The sequence below is a fragment of the Aquarana catesbeiana genome, linkage group LG05, assembly GCF_042186555.1.
Source record: "Aquarana catesbeiana isolate 2022-GZ linkage group LG05, ASM4218655v1, whole genome shotgun sequence".
NCBI lineage: Eukaryota > Metazoa > Chordata > Amphibia > Anura > Ranidae > Aquarana > Aquarana catesbeiana.
Genome location: NC_133328.1, coordinates 24,208,063 through 24,227,689, shown reverse-complemented (window position 1 = coordinate 24,227,689; position 19,627 = coordinate 24,208,063). Strand labels below are relative to the sequence as shown.

At 44.4% G+C, this 19,627-nt stretch overlaps 1 protein-coding gene across 1 annotated transcript in view; it reads right to left on the bottom strand.

Moving 5' to 3' along the window:
- Positions 1-19,627, bottom strand: part of DGKB (diacylglycerol kinase beta) — an 804,956-nt gene that overhangs the window by 119,254 nt on the left and 666,075 nt on the right. The gene's annotated exons all lie outside the window — the stretch shown is intronic.

Sequence of the window (19,627 nt, the reverse complement as noted above, 5' to 3'; positions counted from 1 at the left end):
GGGGATTTATGATATTAGGTGCAATTTTTCCTTGCAAAGAAGGCACACCTCTAAAGATGACCTTAGGTTGTTCTGGGAGTATTTCCTTTAAAACACGGTCATTCCTAAGTACAGTAGGTGACCGCGATATTGTGTCAATCTCGCCGCACTTCTCGGCGAGATTTGACACCTACGAGCCCCGTCGCAGGGGCCAGCGCCGAGATGGCTCACTCATCGCGAAAGGAAAACTTTGTTTTCCTTCCGCGATGAGTGACAGGCAGCGCTGACAGCTGTCTGGTATGAATCCTGAGGCGGGAACACCGCGCCAAATTTTAAATGAAAAAACCGGCGTGGGTCCCCCCCTCGGAGGCATACCAGGCCCTTAGGTCTGGCATGGATTGTAAGGGGAACCTCCTATGCCGAAAAATCGGCGTGGGGGTCCCCCCCAAATCCATACCAGACCCTTATCCGAGCATGCAGCCCGGCCGGCCAGGAAAGGGGGTGGGGACGAGCGAGCGGCCCCCCCCCTCCTGAGCCGTACCAGGCCGCATGCCCTCAACATGGGGGGGTGGGTGCCTTGGGGGAGGGGGGCGCCCTGCGGCCCCCCCACCCCAAAGCACCTTGTCCCCATGTTGATGAGGACAAGGGCCTCTTCCCGACAACCCTGGCCGTTGGTTGTCGGGGTCTGCGGGCGGGGGGCTTATCGGAATCCGGGAGCCCCCCTTAATAAGGGGGCCCCCAGATCCCGGCCCCCCACCCTGTGTGAATGAGTTTGGGGTACATGGTACCCCTACCCATTCACCTAGGGAAAAGTGTCAATGTAAAAAAAAACACACTACACAGGTTTTAAGAATAATTTATTAGTCAGCTCCGGGGGTCTTCTTCCGACTTCGGGGGGTCCCCTTCCGACTTCTCCCGGTGTTCGGCCTCTTCTCCCGGTGTTCGGCCTCTTCTCCCGGGCCCCACCGCTATCTTCTTCCAGCTCTATTGCCAGCGAGGGGCCCGGTCTGCTGCCGCTGTCTTGTCGCCGCTGTCTTGTCGCCGCTGTCTCGCCGCCGCTGTCTCGCCGCCGCTGTCTCGCCGCTTCTTCTCTTCTTTTCTTCTTCCCCGATGTTGACACGACGCTCTCTCCGACTCGAATGCTGTGTGCGAGCTGCGGAGCCATTTATATAGGCGGTAACCCCGCCCCCTTACGACGTCATGGTCCCAGCATGCGCAGGGACTCTGGGGTCACGCCCCCTTATGACGCCAGAGTCCCTGCGCATGCTGGGACCATGACGTCGTAAGGGGGCGGGGTTACCGCCTATATAAATGGCTCCGCAGCTCGCACACAGCATTCGAGTCGGAGAGAGCGTCGTGTCAACATCGGGGAAGAAGAAAAGAAGAGAAGAAGCGGCGAGACAGCGGCGGCGAGACAGCGGCGGCGAGACAGCGGCGACAAGACAGCGGCGACAAGACAGCGGCAGCAGACCGGGCCCCTCGCTGGCAATAGAGCTGGAAGAAGATAGCGGTGGGGCCCGGGAGAAGAGGCCGAACACCGGGAGAAGAGGCCGAACACCGGGAGAAGTCGGAAGGGGACCCCCCGAAGTCGGAAGAAGACCCCCGGAGCTGACTAATAAATTATTCTTAAAACCTGTGTAGTGTGTTTTTTTTTACATTGACACTTTTCCCTAGGTGAATGGGTAGGGGTACCATGTACCCCAAACTCATTCACACAGGGTGGGGGGCCGGGATCTGGGGGCCCCCTTATTAAGGGGGGCTCCCGGATTCCGATAAGCCCCCCGCCCGCAGACCCCGACAACCAACGGCCAGGGTTGTCGGGAAGAGGCCCTTGTCCTCATCAACATGGGGACAAGGTGCTTTGGGGTGGGGGGGCCGCAGGGCGCCCCCCTCCCCCAAGGCACCCACCCCCCCATGTTGAGGGCATGCGGCCTGGTACGGCTCAGGAGGGGGGGGGGGCGCTCGCTCGTCCCCACCCCCTTTCCTGGCCGGCCGGGCTGCATGCTCGGATAAGGGTCTGGTATGGATTTGGGGGGGACCCCCACGCCGATTTTTCGGCATAGGGGGTTCCCCTTACAATCCATGCCAGACCTAAGGGCCTGGTATGCCTCCGAGGGGGGGACCCACGCCGGTTTTTTCATTTAAAATTTGGCGCGGTGTTCCCGCCTCAGGATTCATACTAGACAGCTGTCAGCGCTGCCTGTCACTCATCGCGGAAGGAAAACAAAGTTTTCCTTTCCCGATGAGCGAGCCAGCGCGACATTCACAGTACCCTGTCGCCGAGAACCAGCGCGATGGTATCGCGCTGGAAACACAATCTCGCGGTCAGGTACTGTATATCCCAATGTCTGTAAATGATGTTTTTGATTTCTCTGTGTTGGACTGAAAAAGTGGTGAGCATAGAGCATTTAAAGGAGCTTTCTTGTTCACGAGGAGATTTTGGTGTCAGCAAAGATTTTCTATCAATTGCAGCCACTCTATTTATTTCTGAGGTTAACGATGTTGGGTCGTACCCCTTTTCTATAAATCTGTCCCTCAGTGTTGATGCTTGAGTGAAATAGTTGTTTACATCTGTGCAATTCCTGCGTAATCTCAGGAACTGACTACGAGGCACAGACTGTAACCAGGATTGGTGGTGACAGCTGTCAACTGGTATAAAGCTATTGCGGTCAGTATTTTTGAAATAAGTTTTAAACTTAAATTGGCGTGAGACCATCTCGATTTCGAGATCCAAAAAGTGAATTTTAAATGAGCTAAATTCATATGTCAACGAAATCCCCCGATCGTTGTCATTTAAAAACACAAAGAAATCCCTGAGGGATTCGGGGGTGCCATCCCATAGGAGGAGGATGTCGTCTATATATCTGGCCCACAGTACCAATGAGGGCCTGTGTTCAGAATAGACGACATCCTCCTCCCATTTTGCCATAAAAAGGTTGGCAAGGCTAGGGGCAAATTTGGCCCCCATAGCCACACCCTTCTGTTGCAAGAAAAACTTTTGGTCAAACCAGAAGTAGTTGTGTTTGGTAGCAAATTGTAATAGCTCAATAATATATTCACTTTGTTTATTGGTAATGGAATGGTCTCGGTTCAGAAAATGTGTGACCGCTTCTATACCTCTGGTATGGGGGATACAGGTGTACAATGATGCCACGTCTGCAGTGGCCATCAGCAGGTCCCCCCCAATCTCCACACTTTCAAGTAGCCTAATGGCATCAGTCGTATCCTTAAGATACGATGGAGTGCCTTTGACCAATGGTTGAAGGTAGAAATCAATATATTTACCGATACGTGATGTTACAGAGTCGATTCCACTTATGATTGGTCGACCCGGAGGGTGAACAGGATCCTTGTGGATCTTGGGCAGATGGTACATGATTGGGATTCTAGGTGCAGTAGGTACTAGGTAAGCCCTTTCTTTTTTATTTAGAATCTGCTCATTAAAACCTTTTAAAACTAGTTGGTCCAGCTCTTTTTTATATTGGGCAGTAGGGTTTCTGGTAAGTTCCCTATATGTGTCCTGGTCGCTTAATATCCTATACATTTCTTGAATGTAGTCCAGTCTGTCCTGCACGACTATGCCTCCGCCCTTATCGGCAGGACGGACTACAATGTCTTTCCTCTCGCACAGTGATTTGAACCCGAGCATTGGAAAGGACTGGTTATATGTCTTTTTGGGAGGAAGCTTGGCTAAATCTTGCAAAACTAGGTCCCTAAAAATGTTAACGGCAGGAGCTGCAGGTACAGGGGGGCTGAATAAAGACGGATTAGACAGCCCTGAATGTACCATGCCTGAAGAAGCAGCTCTTTGAAATTGAGAAGACGTATTAGAAGCTACATAACGTTGGATATTAATCTTCCTAATAAATTTATGGACATCTATAAAAGTGTGAAATTTGTCTAATTTCTTTTGGGGGGCAAATTTTAAACCCTTGTCCAATATCATCATTTCCTGAGTGGTCAATTCCTTAGTGCTTAAATTAAAAACTCCATTGCCTATCATGTCCTTTTTCTTTTTTCTTCTCTGGATTCTCCGCCCCCCTCTAGAACCTCTTTTGGGTCCGAAGACCTTTTTCTTCCCTGTGTGCCCTGACGAAAATCCTGGTTTCCCTTAGGACTTAAATCATATCGATTTTGACTTAATGAAGAACGATTATATTCATTCCTGTTATATGACTGATCCTCTCTATGACGGAGTGGAGAAAATCTGTTGTACACTGGGATTGACGGATGGTCATAATAACGAGAGTCATAGGGGGGTGGATTATCATAGGTTCTCACAGGGGACCCGTTGTATCCATAATTTCTATAATCGACATAATGAGGAGTCTGATGATAGTGTTGGTTGCCTCTGGAGCGACCTCTACCTCCCCTCTTATTCCGATTATTGGCCCGTCCACGATGTGGTGGTGGAGGGGTATGATAACTGGGATGTCTACCTCTCTGTGGACCTAAATGACCTACAGGTTCATATGAGTACCCTCTAGGTGTAGGTGGGGGTTTAGGTTGTGTGTGGCTGGAATGGCTGGTGTTCACCATATTATTGACAGCATGGGGACCATGTACAACAGCCTTAGAAGAGACCATTGTTATTAACACCAACGATGGGGCACTATTCCTATGACACCAATGATCGGGCAGAATTCCTTCCATTAACACCAAGGATGAGGCACTATATCTCCAACTGACACCCAACAATAGAGTACCAATTACATCAACAATGGTGCACTAGTCCTTTCACTGACACCAAAGATTGAGCATTGTTTACTCCCACTGGATGCCAAGACATTTTCTACACCCAATGACCCTAGTCCAGCCCCTCTAAAGTCTAAAGGATGGTAAACTGGCCCTTTGTTTAGAAAGTTTGGAGACCCCTGTTCTAAAACAATCAATCTGAAGGTTCCCTGCAGTAGAAGGGGAAGTATACTCACCTCTTTTAGTTGGTCGTGCCCCCTGCCTCCCTTCCGTTTCAGTGCTCTCCACTAGTCAATATAATAGATTTAACACTTCTGGGAGTGTCAGGTGCCTGCACCCCCTGTGCTGTAGTTCCATCCTGTGACTCCTCCAGGCGACTACAGAACTGTTCTACAGGACAATGATGTAGGGGTCAGAGAATGGAACCAAAGAGCATGGCTGGTCACAAAGAAATCCAACACTCTCAGAAATTCTGGAACAGAGGGGAGGTAAGATGCATGGACCACTAAAGAGGTTAATAACATGGATCTTCTCTTGCATGGAACTCTAAAACGGTATTTTTGAGGACTCGACAGGGCCACTTTAAATACAAACCAATCACTGATTACATGGCTGAAATCTAAAGCAGATCTAGAACCCGGTGGATACTTTGCCTAACCCTGGTAAAAACTTGTGACTATTATCTTTTTAGAAGAAGCATAAAAAAAGCAAGAAAACCTGATTTTACTGCTCCGAAATCTAATTTGTGTGAGCAATATATTGAACATTTAACCAGATAGCATCATACAGGCAATTAAGTGCTGATCATAAAGATAAGAACAGATTTTTCACTTGATAAACTAAGTTTAATGCCTATCATAAAAATGACGAATACGGCTGTAAAATGTAATTCTTACTGACAGTAGCACCTAGTTTAATCCTCCACTTTAAAGTAAGAAATAGTCAAATAAATCTGAAGACCATCTCAACTCAAAACTGATATTTTGGTTTTCTGGGTCTCTTGTGGGTTCAGCCACCCAGAATGTTCTTACAGACCCACCATAGTGAAAAATATTGTGTTCTGTGTAGGGTTACATTCAGTATATGTTTTTCTTTTATGTTATTTCACAAACATTTACTTATATATTACCCACAGGTAGACCAAGCTGTCCGGCAAAAAGTGACATTTACAGGGTTTGGGACTAATTATATATCACTCCCGGGGGTGCTTGCAATATTCAGCTTTTATTCACTGTTGCATAATTAGTCAGGCTGAAAAAAAAGACACAAGTCCATCTAATTCAACCAGTTGAAAAAAATATATAAATATAAAACCTTCATAATCATAACCCTATACCTACGGTTAATCCAGAGGAAAAAAAAAAAAAAAAAACCCAATGAAGCATGGGATTTATGCGGTTTAAAAACCTATAACTTTCTTGGAGACACAATGGTAAAGTTTTTCTGCAGTATGTTCTTCCCCCTTTCCCACCACACGCCCAATATAAAGGGGCCATTGCCGTAGCTATATTCATTTATTTTATTATTCTACATTATGCAGATTTAAAGTGGCTGTAAACCTCAGACATGAAATATGAACAAAGCATTTCCCTCTATAGTGTGTACGTGTAAATCTAAAGCCTCGTACACACGATCGGATTGTTGGCCAACAAAACCGGGGAATTTTGTCCGAAGGTTGTTGGCCCAAACTTGTCTTGCATACACACGGCACACAATTGTTGGCCAACCATTACGAACGTAGTGACGTACTAAATGTACTACGTGGTTTTTTAAGCTCTTTAGCTCCACCCTTTGGGTTCCTTCTGCTAATTTCGTGTTAGTAGAAGTTTGGTGAGTGTTGATTCGCGCTTTTCATTTGGCGCTTTTCAGTTAGTTTCTGAACGGCCGTTCGTCAACCAGACATGTTGTGAAATCGGAGGAGATAACGTGTTATTTATTATTGGCCTTGGAGTTATTGCTTTAATATTATTTTTATGGTTGAATAATAATGATTTGATTTGGTATATTTTCTATATTTTTGGATGCATAGAATGCAATTTTTTGGTTAAGTTCTATTGGCAGATTTCATGTCTAATTTTATTTGTTTTCTTTTTTTAATGCACAATAAAAAAATTGTGTAGAATAATACTTGGCTTTGTGTTTTACTTCAAATGACAGTTTGGGAGTCGGCAGTTACATTTTAAAAAATACAATGTAAAATTGACAAGGAACACCAACATAGTTGTATCTTTGGTCTTAAAAATGACAGGATAATGGTGCTGTGGTAAAAAAACAAAAAAAAGCATAATAATATTATTCTTGATATCACTAGAAAAAAAAAAGCCTTTGAAAATTCGTTTGCAAAAACTCCATCAGTATCACCAGCAAAGCAACTTCATTATTATCCCATTAAAGAAGAAGAGATTCCATAATTTGCCGCGTCACGAATGTTAATTTTCCATTACAAATGCTAGTTTACAAGACCGACCGCTTCTGCTTCCGAGCATGCATGTTTGCACTTTTGGCTTTTGTCCGACGGACTTGTGTACCCACAATCAGACAATCTGACAACACACATTTGTCTGCGGAAAATTTGAAAACCTGCTGGCCAACATTTGTTGGCGGAAAGTCCGACAACAACTGTCCGATGGAGCGTACAAACGGCCGGATTTACCGCCAACAGCCGGTCATCGAACATTTCCCGTCGGAAAGTCCGATCGTGTGTACGCGGCTTTAGAGTCATTTCTGTCAGCTGCTTCCTACCTCTGCAATAGGGGGGGGGGGGCAGGTGCAGAGGGACACTGTGCTGCATCTGAGGTCTGATGTTGTGTATATCCAAGGGGGGGGGGGAGGGAGGTGCACTTTAAACAGCATAGTGACAGGGTGTGACGTAGCGTTGTTTAAAAACGAAGCTATGTCACAGAACAACAAGGAACATCTATTTTTATAGCTTATAAGTATTTGGGCCAATTTTGCATAATGAATGGTTAAGGTATACTGTAAATGACATTTTGCCTGTGAACACCTAATGTGGCCATACTTAGTACATTCGATAACTTGACAAATGTTGTTCGAAAAGCACTTCAAAATTTTGTTTGCTTTTAATGCAGTAGTAAACTGCTGTACTCTTTTTTTTTTTTAACCTGCAAAGCAATGTCATAATGAACAAGTATCCATCGCATACTAGCACATTATGCAAAACTTAATTTAGAACAAAGCCCTCCAGCGGCACGCTGTCACTGCTGAAGGCGTTTCCATTTTCACCTGCTCTTCCTTCCGGGTTTGCAGACTCCGGCTGTGTGAGTGGCCAGAGTCATGATGACGCCACTCCCGGACCTTCCGTTTATGGCACAGGACTTTGAAGGAATAGCACGGGTATGCTATTCCTACAGAGCGCATGCACCGGTGTCGTCACCAGCTGCATCTAAAGTAAATGTCTCCTAAACGGCGCATGTTTAGGAAATATTTACAGTACCTATAGGTAAGCCTTATTATAGACTTACCTATAGGTTAAAATCATACATGGGAGTTTACTCCCACTGTAACATTCAATTTTAGAGTGAATGTAGCAGTGGCGACCAGTGTTTTTTTTTTTTTTTTTTGGGGGGTGGGGGCTTTTCCTGCTCAGTGGCGGTGGCCTTCCGTTCTCCTGCTCTCCACGGGTCATCACAGCGACGGCGGCTTCCGTTTCCTCCCTCCTCCTCGGCGGTCAATAGGGGGTCTTCTCTTTTTGGCCAATCAGAGAACGGGTCTCACACCCGCTCCTGAATAAATGAGTGACTTGTATAGCGCTACCTATGTGAGCTGAATCGCCTCAGGGCGCTTTTGCCGCCAGTGTCCATCTGCGGTATAGCGCGGTCCTTTACCCCATGGGGTCCCGACACGCTTACAAACACATATACATACAACATACACATATTTGGCGAATTTTTTCGACAGGATCTAATTAACCTACCAGCATGTCTTTGGAGTGTGGGAGGAAACCAGAGCACCCGGAGGAAACCCACACAGGCACAGGGAGAACATGCAAACTCCAGGCTGATGGTGTCGTGGTCGGGATTTGAACCAGCGACCCTATTGCTGCTAGGTGAACGTGCTATCCACTACACCACTGTGCTGTACTGTGCTGCCCTGCTTCTGATTGGCCGGATTGAGGATCAGTGTTTCAACAGCAAATATTTTTTCGCTGTTGTAACACACCTGGGTGGGATCGGAGCGCATTCCCGACCCGAGCCCACTCTATTTCGAAGCCTTTTAGAGCCTTTGGCTCTAATCAGGTGCTTAAAAAAAAAGCCACTGTAATTCATGCGCCTGGTGTCCTGAAAGGGGCCGGACGCAGGAACAGGGGGTGGCCGCGGCAGCATGAATCTATCCATTGCATATAGGGGGAGGGGTGGTGTGGAGAGAGGGGCCAGAACCGGGGCGCCCCTAATGGACGGGCCGCCACTGGAATGGATTATCCTGAACCAAAACCATATACTCTGTTAGAAATTCATTAATCGAGAAAATGTTTCCATCCTGCTCCTTCAGATTTTCTCATCACTTCAGTCCAAAACACGTGTTGACTTGACCCCCCGCTAACCATTCGAAAAGTCAAACAAATGTTCTTTAAAATTTAAATTTTCAAACAAAATTATAATAATGTATGGCCAGCTTTATCCAACACCAGTCAATGGGTGGAGCTCTAGGCCCCTTTTCAAATGTTTGCCAGGACAACCTTAAACCTTAAAACTACCTTTCATTACTTAGACTGCAGCATACTTGCCACAAAAATATTCCTCATTGCATCCATAACTGCTCTTGTGCTGTGTAGCATTGATGAAAAGGTGGCCTCTATGACCGGGCATGTCCTTTTTGGCGATGGTAAGGAATATCCATGAATTCCTTCTTTCTGTAAATGGGGTGACCATTCTGCTTACCGCTCTTTCTGCAATTCTTGTGAGGGAGCCCTAACATTATCAGGCAGAGACTCTTATGCCCTGTACACATGATATGATTTTCCGACAACAAAATCCATGTTTTTTTTTCCGACGGATGTTGGCTTAAACTTGTCTTGCATACACACGGTCACACAAATCTTGTCGGAAATTCCGAACGTCAAGAACGCGGCGACGTACAACACGTACGACGAGCCGAGAAAAAGGAAGTGCAATAGCCAGTGCTGCTCTTCTGCTTGATTCCGAACATGCGTGGGACTTTGTGCGTCGGAATTGTGTACACGCGATCGGAATTTACGACAACGGATTTTGTTGTCGGAAAATTTGAGATCCAGATCTCAAATTTTGTGTGACGGAAATTCAGATGGAAAATGTCCGATGGAGCCTACACATGGTCGGAATTTCCGACAACAAGCTCCCATAGAACATTTTCCATCGGAAAATCCGACCGCGTGTACGGGGGAATCACAGCGCATACAGGCTCTGCCTGCCCAACACTCTGCTCTGTATACGACGGCACCCTCTTCCACATGTCTCTGTGGATACCTCCTCCTTATTCCAGCAACTGAAGGATTTATTCAGTCCCTGTTATGGTGACACTAAGAGGAAAAATGTGCTGGGACAAGGTAAGTCAAAAAACAAAAGAAAGAGTGGCACTTACCAGGGGAAGCGGCAAGTAGAGCATTTTTTTTTTTTGGGCTGCGGCCCAGAAATGGGTTTTTAACCCCTTGGTGCTAGCACCTCCCTGCCCTTTAATGGGTTTCAGATCCCGGGAGGTGGGGAGTGGCTTATGATCACATGACCGCCATGATTGGCTGTCATGGTGGTCACATTATCGGAAAGCTCCCGATCGCAGACAGATTTACGTTTGCAATGTTGTATGCAAATATGTGGCCGATCGGCGCCAAGGCCCACCCGCCGAGAGGCTGCAAATTTGTGTGCCGTCAGCAGCAAGAGGTTAATTTTTGGCTGAAAAAAAAACATCCGAATAGCACAAGCTCAGGCAAAATTAACCCATGCAACTGAATGAGTCAGAATATCGACTCTACCCTCTTCATTCCCCTTTTCCACCAGCTCTATACAGGGTACATCAAGTTACAGAGAGTCTGAAGGCAAATAGGTTGTATGTTTCCCTTTACACTAGGTTCCCACCTATGCACTTGCTAGTTTGCCCGGGCACACCAGCCTATTCATTTGAATGGGCTGCTGTACCTGCAGGAAACTCAAGAAACTGCACCTTTTAAAAACACAACAGCAGGACAAATTGCATGGCGCGTTTGCAAAAAGCAATTTCCCGCACCCATAAACACACTGCGTTTTCAGATGCATGGAGGGGAGCATTAAGGATGAATGGCAGCCCCACACATCTGCAAAAGAGCAGTGTGTTTTGGCTGTGGGTGGTTGCAGGTGTGGGAAGAGGGGGCGATTTAACCCCTTTCCCACTGTCACCTCCCGGCCCTTTAAGAGCTTGCTGGATGGCGGAGATGCCGGATGGCGGAGGCGTAGAAAAATAGGAAGGGAGGAGCGCCCGGTGTCCAAAATAATGCACATTTCGAATGTAGGTTAAAATGTATCTATTGGTAATATTGACAAGTACATCAAAGCCAATGCGTTTCGGGGGAAAGGACTCCCCCCTTCTTCAGGGCTGTTGCTGCATGCAATTCTAATGGAGGCGGGCATTCAGGTCATGTGACCGTTGTGATTGGCTATCACAGTGGTCACATGATTGGAAAGTATGCAAGTAGACATCGAGAGCTTTCCAGCAGGGTGCGCTCTCATCGATGGTTATATTTATGATATATAGATATATATATATCTATATATGGCTCCTCGGCGTGCACCCTCCCCCCCCCCCCCCCCGCCAAAAGGCTGCATATAGGCGTATGGCTGGGGGGAAGAGGTTAAACACTGTCCTGCACCAGCCAACAGTGTGTCTTAAAGTGGTTGTAAACCCAGTTACACCACTTTTACCTACAGGTAAGCCTATAAAAAGGCTTACCTGTAGCTACTGGAAATATCTCCTAAACCTGTCCGGTTTAGGAGATATTTCGTGCCAATGTCATCATGGGAACTGCAGAAAGAGCACGATCGTGCCGTTTCCAAAAGGCTCGTGCCGTGACCGGTGGCTCCCACATGCATGCGTGGGAGTGACATCATGCGACTACGGCCAGTCACAGAGCCAGAGTCCACAGCCCCGGAAGAAAGGGGGGTGAAGATGGATGTGCCAACCAGCGGGGACATCGCGGGCTTCGTTTGAAGGTAAGTGCAACATAACGGGCTAATATGTGATGCATACTAGCCCATTATGCTTTTACTTCACAGGGGGGGTAAAAAAAGGAAGTAAAACCCATCAGGGTTTATTTCCTCTTTAAAAAAACATAACTGTTCTATGAATCATGTGTTGCAAAGTATAATTAAAGTTTGTTTCTAAACAAAGATCTAATATAAATAGTAACAAATAAAAAAACAAATACAATTGGCTTAAAAACTTCTTGGTTACCCCATCGATTTGCTTTTTAGATTGCACAGAAAAATGTATATGGCTATATGCCCAACGAGGTGACTTTTGATGTCAGTGACCACACATACTTTTTTTTAAAATATCAGTAGATTTTTTTGTTCAGTCTACTTTTCTTTTTACAAATTTCAAAGGGAAGGAGAAGGGTGGCTGCAGGTCAATTCAGGATAATTAGAAAATCCTTTATTCTCATTGTCCAAATTTGTGTAAGCAGGCTGCACAAGTAGCAAAACCACTGCTTCAGTTTAAGTGCCACTTTCATCAAGGTCCAGTAGGAATTCAACATTCACGAGTGATATACAATCGTTTTTTTATTGTTTTTGTTTTTTTTATTGAGCGGCAATACATTATGACCAATTGAACCAGAACTCTGGGCAGATATAAAAGACAGCTTTTATCGTTCATTCAGTATTCATTGATACATAATTAAATGTATTTTTATTTTTAATCTAAGAAGTGTACCCACATTTGCCCGGGTGCCACCTTTTTTGCAGTCACTGTACAGCAAAGCTCAGACGAGGGGTGGAAGAAGCAGAACAAGGATCCAATCAGTTGTGCTGCAGGGCTCATGTGTTAACCACTTGCCGGCCAGCTGCCGTCATCATACTGTGGCAGGTCGGCTCGATCCCGCGTATCGCCGTACCGCCCCCTAGTGTTAACCCCTTCTCTGCCAGAGTCATTTATACAGTAATCAGTGCATTTTTATAGCACTGATCGCTGTATAAGTGTCAATGGTCCCAAAAAAGTGTCAAAAGTGTCCGATCTGTCCACCGCAATGTCGCAGTCCTGCTAAAAATCTCTGATCCCCGCCATTACTAGTAAAAAAAAAAAAAGATAATAAAAATGCCATAAATATATCACCTATTTTGTAGAGGTTATAACTTTTGCACAAACGAATCAATATAGGTACATAGTTAGTTACATAGTCAGGTTGAAAAAAGCCACAAGTCCATCTAGTTCAACCATAAGAATAAATAAATAAAAAATTATATCAAACAATCCCGTATACCCAATCCTATACCCACAGTTGATCCAGAGGAAGGCAAAAACCCCCAGAAAAGCATGATCCAATATGCTACAGCAGGGGAAAAAATTACGCCCTGACCCCCCGAGAGGCAATCGGATTTTCCCTGGATCAACTTTACCCATAAATGTTAAGTACCCAGTTATATTGTGTGCATTTAGGAAAGAATCCAGACCTTTCCTAAAGCAATCTACTGAGCTGGCCAGAACCACCTCTGGCGGGAGTCTATTCCACATTTTCACAGCCCTTACTATGAAGAAAACTTTCCGTATTTGGAGATGAAATCTCTTTTCCTCTTGGCGTAAAGAGTGCCCCCTTGTCCTCTGTGTTGACCGTAAAGTGAATAACTCAACACCAAGTTCACTATATGGACCCCTTATATATTTATACATGGTGATCATATCCCCCCTCAATCTCCTCTTCTCGATAGAGAATAAATTCAGTTCCTCTAATCTTTCCTCATAGCTGAGCTCCTCCATGCCTCTTATCAGTTTGGTTGCCCTTCTCTGCACTTTCTCCTGTTCCCCGATATCCTTTTTGAGAACTGGTACCCAAAACTGAACTGCATATTCCAGATGAGGTCTTACTAATGATTTGTACAGGGGGGCAACATGATATCTCTCTCTCTTGAGTCCATACCTCTCTTATACAAGAAAGGACTTTGTTCGCTTTGGAAACCTCAGCTTGGCATTGCATGTTATTATTGAGCTTATGATCTACCAAAACCCCCAAATCCTTCTCCACTATGGATTCCCCCAGTTGTACTCCCCCTAGCATGTATGATGCATATTCTTAGCCCCCAAGTGCAGAACTTTACATTTATCAACATTAAGCCTCATCTGCCACATAGTCGCCCCATTAGACAGTGCATTGAGGTTCTTGTAAATTGGATACATCCTGTAAGGACGTTATTCCACTGCATAGCTTGGTGTCATCTGCAAAGACTGAAATGGTACTTTTAATCCCAGACCCAATATCATTTATAAAGGTATTAAAAAGTAAGGGTCCCAGCACTGAACCTTGGGGTACACCACTGACATTCAGAGTAGGAATCATTAACCACTACTCTCTGAATTCTGTCTTTTAGCCAGTTTTCTATCCATTTACAAACTGATATTTCCAAGCCTGTAGACTTTACCTTACACATGAGCCGTGTGTGGGGAACTGTGTCAAACGCTTTTGAAAACTCCAAGTATACCACGTCCACAGCCACCCCTCTGTCCAAGGTTTTACTTACCTCTTCATAAAAAGAAATCAGGTTTATTTGACAACTTCTGTCTTTCATGAATCCATGCTGTCTGTTGCTTAAAATATTTTTTTCCAGCAAGAACTCGTCTATGTGGTCTTTTATTAAACTCTCCAGTATCTTCCCAACTATAGAAGTTAAACTAACAGGTCTATAGTTACTTGGTAAAGACTTTGTTCCCTTTTTTAAATATAGGCACCACATTGGCCCTAGGCCAATCCAGTGGTACCATTCCCGTCATTAAGGAGTCCCTAAAAATTAGATACAATGGCTTTGAAATGACAGAGCTCAATTCTTTTAGGATCCGTGGGTGGAAACCATCAGGTCCAGGTGTTTTATCCACCTTTATTCTGTCTAAATATTTCTGGACCATATCACTTTTGAGCCATTGTGGATCATTTGGGGCTGTGGCAATACCACCCCATTATGGACATGAGCTCCCCCATGCTCCTTTGTATACACAGAACTGAAGAAAGTATTTAATTTGCCTTGTCTTTGTCCCCAGTCACCCACTCCAGATTATTTTGTAAAGGGCCTACATGCTCAGACCTGACCTTTTAATATATTTAAAGAATTTTTGGGGGTTTGTCCTACTATCTTTTGCAATCTGTCGTTCATTTTGAATGGTTGCGTCCTTGACTCCCTTTTTACATATTCTGTTATATTCTTTGTAACATTTAAACAAAACTAGTGTTCCTTCATTCTTATCATTTTTAAAAGCTCTTTTCTTATTGTTTATAGCTTTTTTAACTTTGGCCGTCAGCCACATAGGTTTTATTTTTAGCCTTTTAAACTTATTGCCCATGGGAATATACTTTGCAGTGAATTCAGTCTTTTTAAAGAATTCCCATTTCTGTTCTGTGTTTATCGATGCCAATATATGCTTTACCAAAAATATGTAGGGGAAAATAATACTGGCAGTATGCTATAGGCCCCCTAACCTGAGGGAGGAAGTGGAGACAGATCTCCTATCACAATTTGAATTAGCAGCAAGGATGGGAAGTGTTATCATAATGGGGGATTTTAATTATCCAGACATAGACTGGGCGGAGGGAACTGCGTATTCATTTAAGGCTCGCCAGTTCCTTAATGTCTTAGTCTTAATGCAGGATAAATTTATGGGTCAGATGGTAGACGCACCAACTAGAAATAAAGCGTTACTGGATCTACTAATTACCAACAATACAGACCTGATCACGGATGTGGAAATACGGGGCAATTTAGGTAACAGCGATCACAGGTCAATTAGTTTCAGTATAACTCACACAAATAGGAAACATAAGGGGAATACAAAGACACTGAATTTCAAAAGAGCCAACTTCCCTAAACGACAAACCTTGCAAAAAGACATAAATTGGGATAAAATATTAGGAACAAAGAATACGGAGGAGAGATGGGTTTGCTTTAAGAGCATATTAAATAAGGGCATTAGCCAATGTATCCCATTGGGTAATAAATTTAAAAGAGCGAACAAAAGTCCTGGATGGCTTAACTCCAATGTAAAAATGCATATAAAAGCAAAGGCGAAGGCCTTCAAAAAATACAAGGTTGAAGGATCATCCTCAGCATTCAGACTTTATAAAGAATGCAACAAGAAATGTAAGGGTGCAATTAGGACGGCTAAGATAGAACATGAAAGACACATAGCGGAGGAGAGCAAAAAAAATCCCAAGAAATTCTTTAAGTATGTAAACAGTAAAAAAGGGAGGACAGACCATATTGGCCCCATAAAGAATGAGGAAGGACATCTGGTTACAAAGGATAGGGAGATGGCGAAGGTATTGAATTTATTTTTCTCCTCAGTCTTCAGGAGGGAATCGGGGGGCTTCAGTAACCAAAACTGCAGTGTTTATCCTCATGACACAACACAGGAAGCACCTCCATGGTTAACAGAGGACAGAATTAAAATTAGACTTGAGAAACTTAACATTAATAAATCACCGGGACCAGATGGCTTGCACCCGAGGGTACCTAGGGAACTCAGTCAAGTGATTGCCAGACCGTTGTTCCTAATTTTTACTGACAGTCTACTGACTGGAATGGTACCAGCTGATTGGAAAAAAGCCAATGTAGCACCAATATTTAAAAATGGCCCAAAATACATCCCTGGGAATTAAAGACCAGTTAGCCTAACATCAATAGTATGTAAACTCTTGGAGGGGATGATAAGGGACTATATACAAGTAATTAGTATTAGTATTAATTTAGTAATGAGAAAAGTATCATTAGCAGTAATCAGCATGGATTCATGAAGAATCGTTCCTGCCAAACCAATCTACTAACCTTCTATGAGGAGGTGAGTTGCCAGCTAGATAAAGGAAGGCCCGTAGACGTGGTGTATCTGGATTTTGCAAAAGCATTTGACACAGTTCCCCATAAACGTTTACTGTACAAAATAAGGTCCGTTGGCATGGACCATAGGGTGAGTACATGGATTGAAAACTGGCTACAAGGGCGAGTTCAGAGGGTGGTGGTAAGGGGAGTACTCGGAATGGTCAGAGGTGGGTAGTGGGTAGTGCTGGGACCAATCCTATTTAATTTGTTCATAAACGGCCTGGAGGATGGGGTATAATAATAATAACTTCTCCGCAGGACGTGGAAACCTTGCAAAAAGATCTGAACAAATGAATGGGGTGGGCGACTACATGGCAAATTAGGTTCAATGTAGAAAAATGTAAAATAATGCATTTGGGTGGCAAAAATATGAATGCAATCTATACACTGGGGGGAGAACCTCTGGGGGAATCTAGGATGGAAAGGACCTGGGGGTCCTAGTAGATGATAGGCTCAGCAATGGCATGCAATGCCAAGCTGCTGCTAACAAAGCAAACAGAATGTTGGCATGCATTGAAAATATGATCTAATCCAGAGATAAAACGATAATTCTCCCGCTCTACAAGACTCTGGTCCGGCCGCACCTGGAGTATGCCGTCCAGTTCTGGGCACCAGTCCTCAGGAAGGATGTACTGGAAATGGAGCGAGTACAAAGAAGGACAACAAAGCTAATAAAGGGTCCGGAGGATCTTAGCTACGAGGAAAGGTTGCGAGCTCTGAACTTATTCTCTCTGGAGAAGAGACGCTTGAGAGGGGATATGATTTCAATATACAAATACCATACTGGTGACCCCACAATAGAAATAAAACTTTTTCGCAGAAGAGAGTTTAACAAGACTCGTGGCCACTCATTAAAATTAGAAGAAAAGAGGTTTAACCATAAACTACGTAGAGGGTTCTTTACTGTAAGAGCGGCAAGGATGTGGAATTCCCTTCCACAGGCGGTGGTCTCAGCGGGGAGCATCGATAGCTTCAAGAAACTATTAGATAAGCACCTGAATGACCGCAATATACAGGGATATGTAATGTAATACTGACACATAATCACACACATAGGTTGGACTTGATGGACTTGTGTCTTTTTTCTATCTCACCTACTATGTAACTATGTAAAATTAGTTTTTTTTATTTCGTTTTGTGGGATATGTATTATAGCTAAAAGTAAAGAATATTGTTTTTTTTTTCAAAATTGTCACTCTTTTTTTGTTTATAGTGCAAAAAATAAAAACCGAAGAGGTGATCAAATACCACCAAAAGAAAGCTCTATTTGTGGGGGAAAAAAAGGACATCAATTTTGTTTGGGTACAACGTTGCACGACCGCGCAATTGTCAGTTAAAGCGACGCAGTGCCATATCGCAAAAAATGGCCTGGTCATTAAGGGGGTAAATCCCTGCAGTCCTTAAGTGGTTAACAAAGGACATACTGATAGGACGAAAGAATGGTGTGACAGAGAGATAGTTATCAAGTTTGGGTGGAAGACAGCGCTGGACTGGTGCCGCTCGCTGCTGTCTGGCGGCAAATTACTTTGTGGCAGGTGTAGAGGGAATTGCTTCCAATGGGTTGTATACCAGTTGTAGGTGCTAAGTGATAGACTCTGTTGGGGTCTAGGGCTGCTACCTTTCTGATAACGACAATGGAGGCGTTACCGCAGTGAACACTTTGGGTGATTGGAGAGGCGCGCCCCATGTCCAAAAAGAGAAAGGTCTCACGTGATGAATTTTATAATAATTTATTGGAGATAAACGTAAACAAGTAGAGCCAACGCGTTTCGGGATAATTGCCCCCACCCCCTTCTTCAGGGCTGTGTTTCTTGAAGAGTAGTTACATTTTGAGAGGGTTAAATTCAATCAGCAGCTCCGCAGTAGCCAGCCTTATGGAGCAGAAACAGGCTGTCTCTGCTCCACAAGGCTGACTACTGCAGAGCTGCTGATCAAATTTAACCAAGTGGTTTTCAAAAATCAGGTATGATATTGTGTTCGTGTGCGCTAAAATTCATTAAAGTGTTTTGTTTTTTTTCCTGAAAAATTGCATTTTAAAACTGACTGTGCAAATATCGCGCAACATAAAAAATTGCAACAACATTTTATTTTACAGGGTCTGTTTTCTGAAAATATACAATGTTTGGCGGTTCAAAGTCGTTTTCTAGAAAAAAAAAACGCTGAGTTTGACATGTATGTGAGAAGTGTCAGAATTGGCCAGAATAGTCCATCTAAATTTTCTAATCTAACACTCCCCTCCCCCCAAAATGACAATGCTGCTGTCCAGTGTTGTCTCTATTGCTCCTCCATTGATGTTGATTTACTAAAGGCAAATAGACTGTGCACTCTGCAAGTGCAGTTGCTCCAGAGCTTAGTAAATGAAATAAAGCTTCACTTTGCAAAGAACACCCAATCACATGCAAGGGAAATTAAAAAAAAAAACAGCATTTTTGCTGGCACGTGATTGGATGATGGAAGTCAGCAGAGCGTCTGCTCATTTACTAAGCTCTGGAGTAATAATCTAATCTAATCTAATCTAGTAATTCAACCCTAAAGTGTGTTACTGGCAGGATGCCCAGGTGAAATAAAGGGAACAAAAATCTTAAAAAAAGAAAACAAATGCAGCCACCACATTTAACCACTTAAGGACTAGAAGATTTTCCCCCTTAGGCCCCTTTCACACTGGGGCGGTTTGCAGGCGCTATTGCGCTAAAAATAGCGCCTGCAAACCGACCCAAAACAGCCGCTGCTGTCTCTCCAGTGTGAAAGCCCCCGAGGGATTTCACACTGGAGCGGTGCGCTGGCAGGACGGGAAAAAAAGTCCAGCTAGCAGCATCTTCGGAGCGGTGAAGGAGTGGTGTATACAGAGGAGCTTTGCGGTGGTTTTTAACCCTTTCCCTTTCTCGGCCGCTTCAGGGGGGTAAAACCGCCCCGCT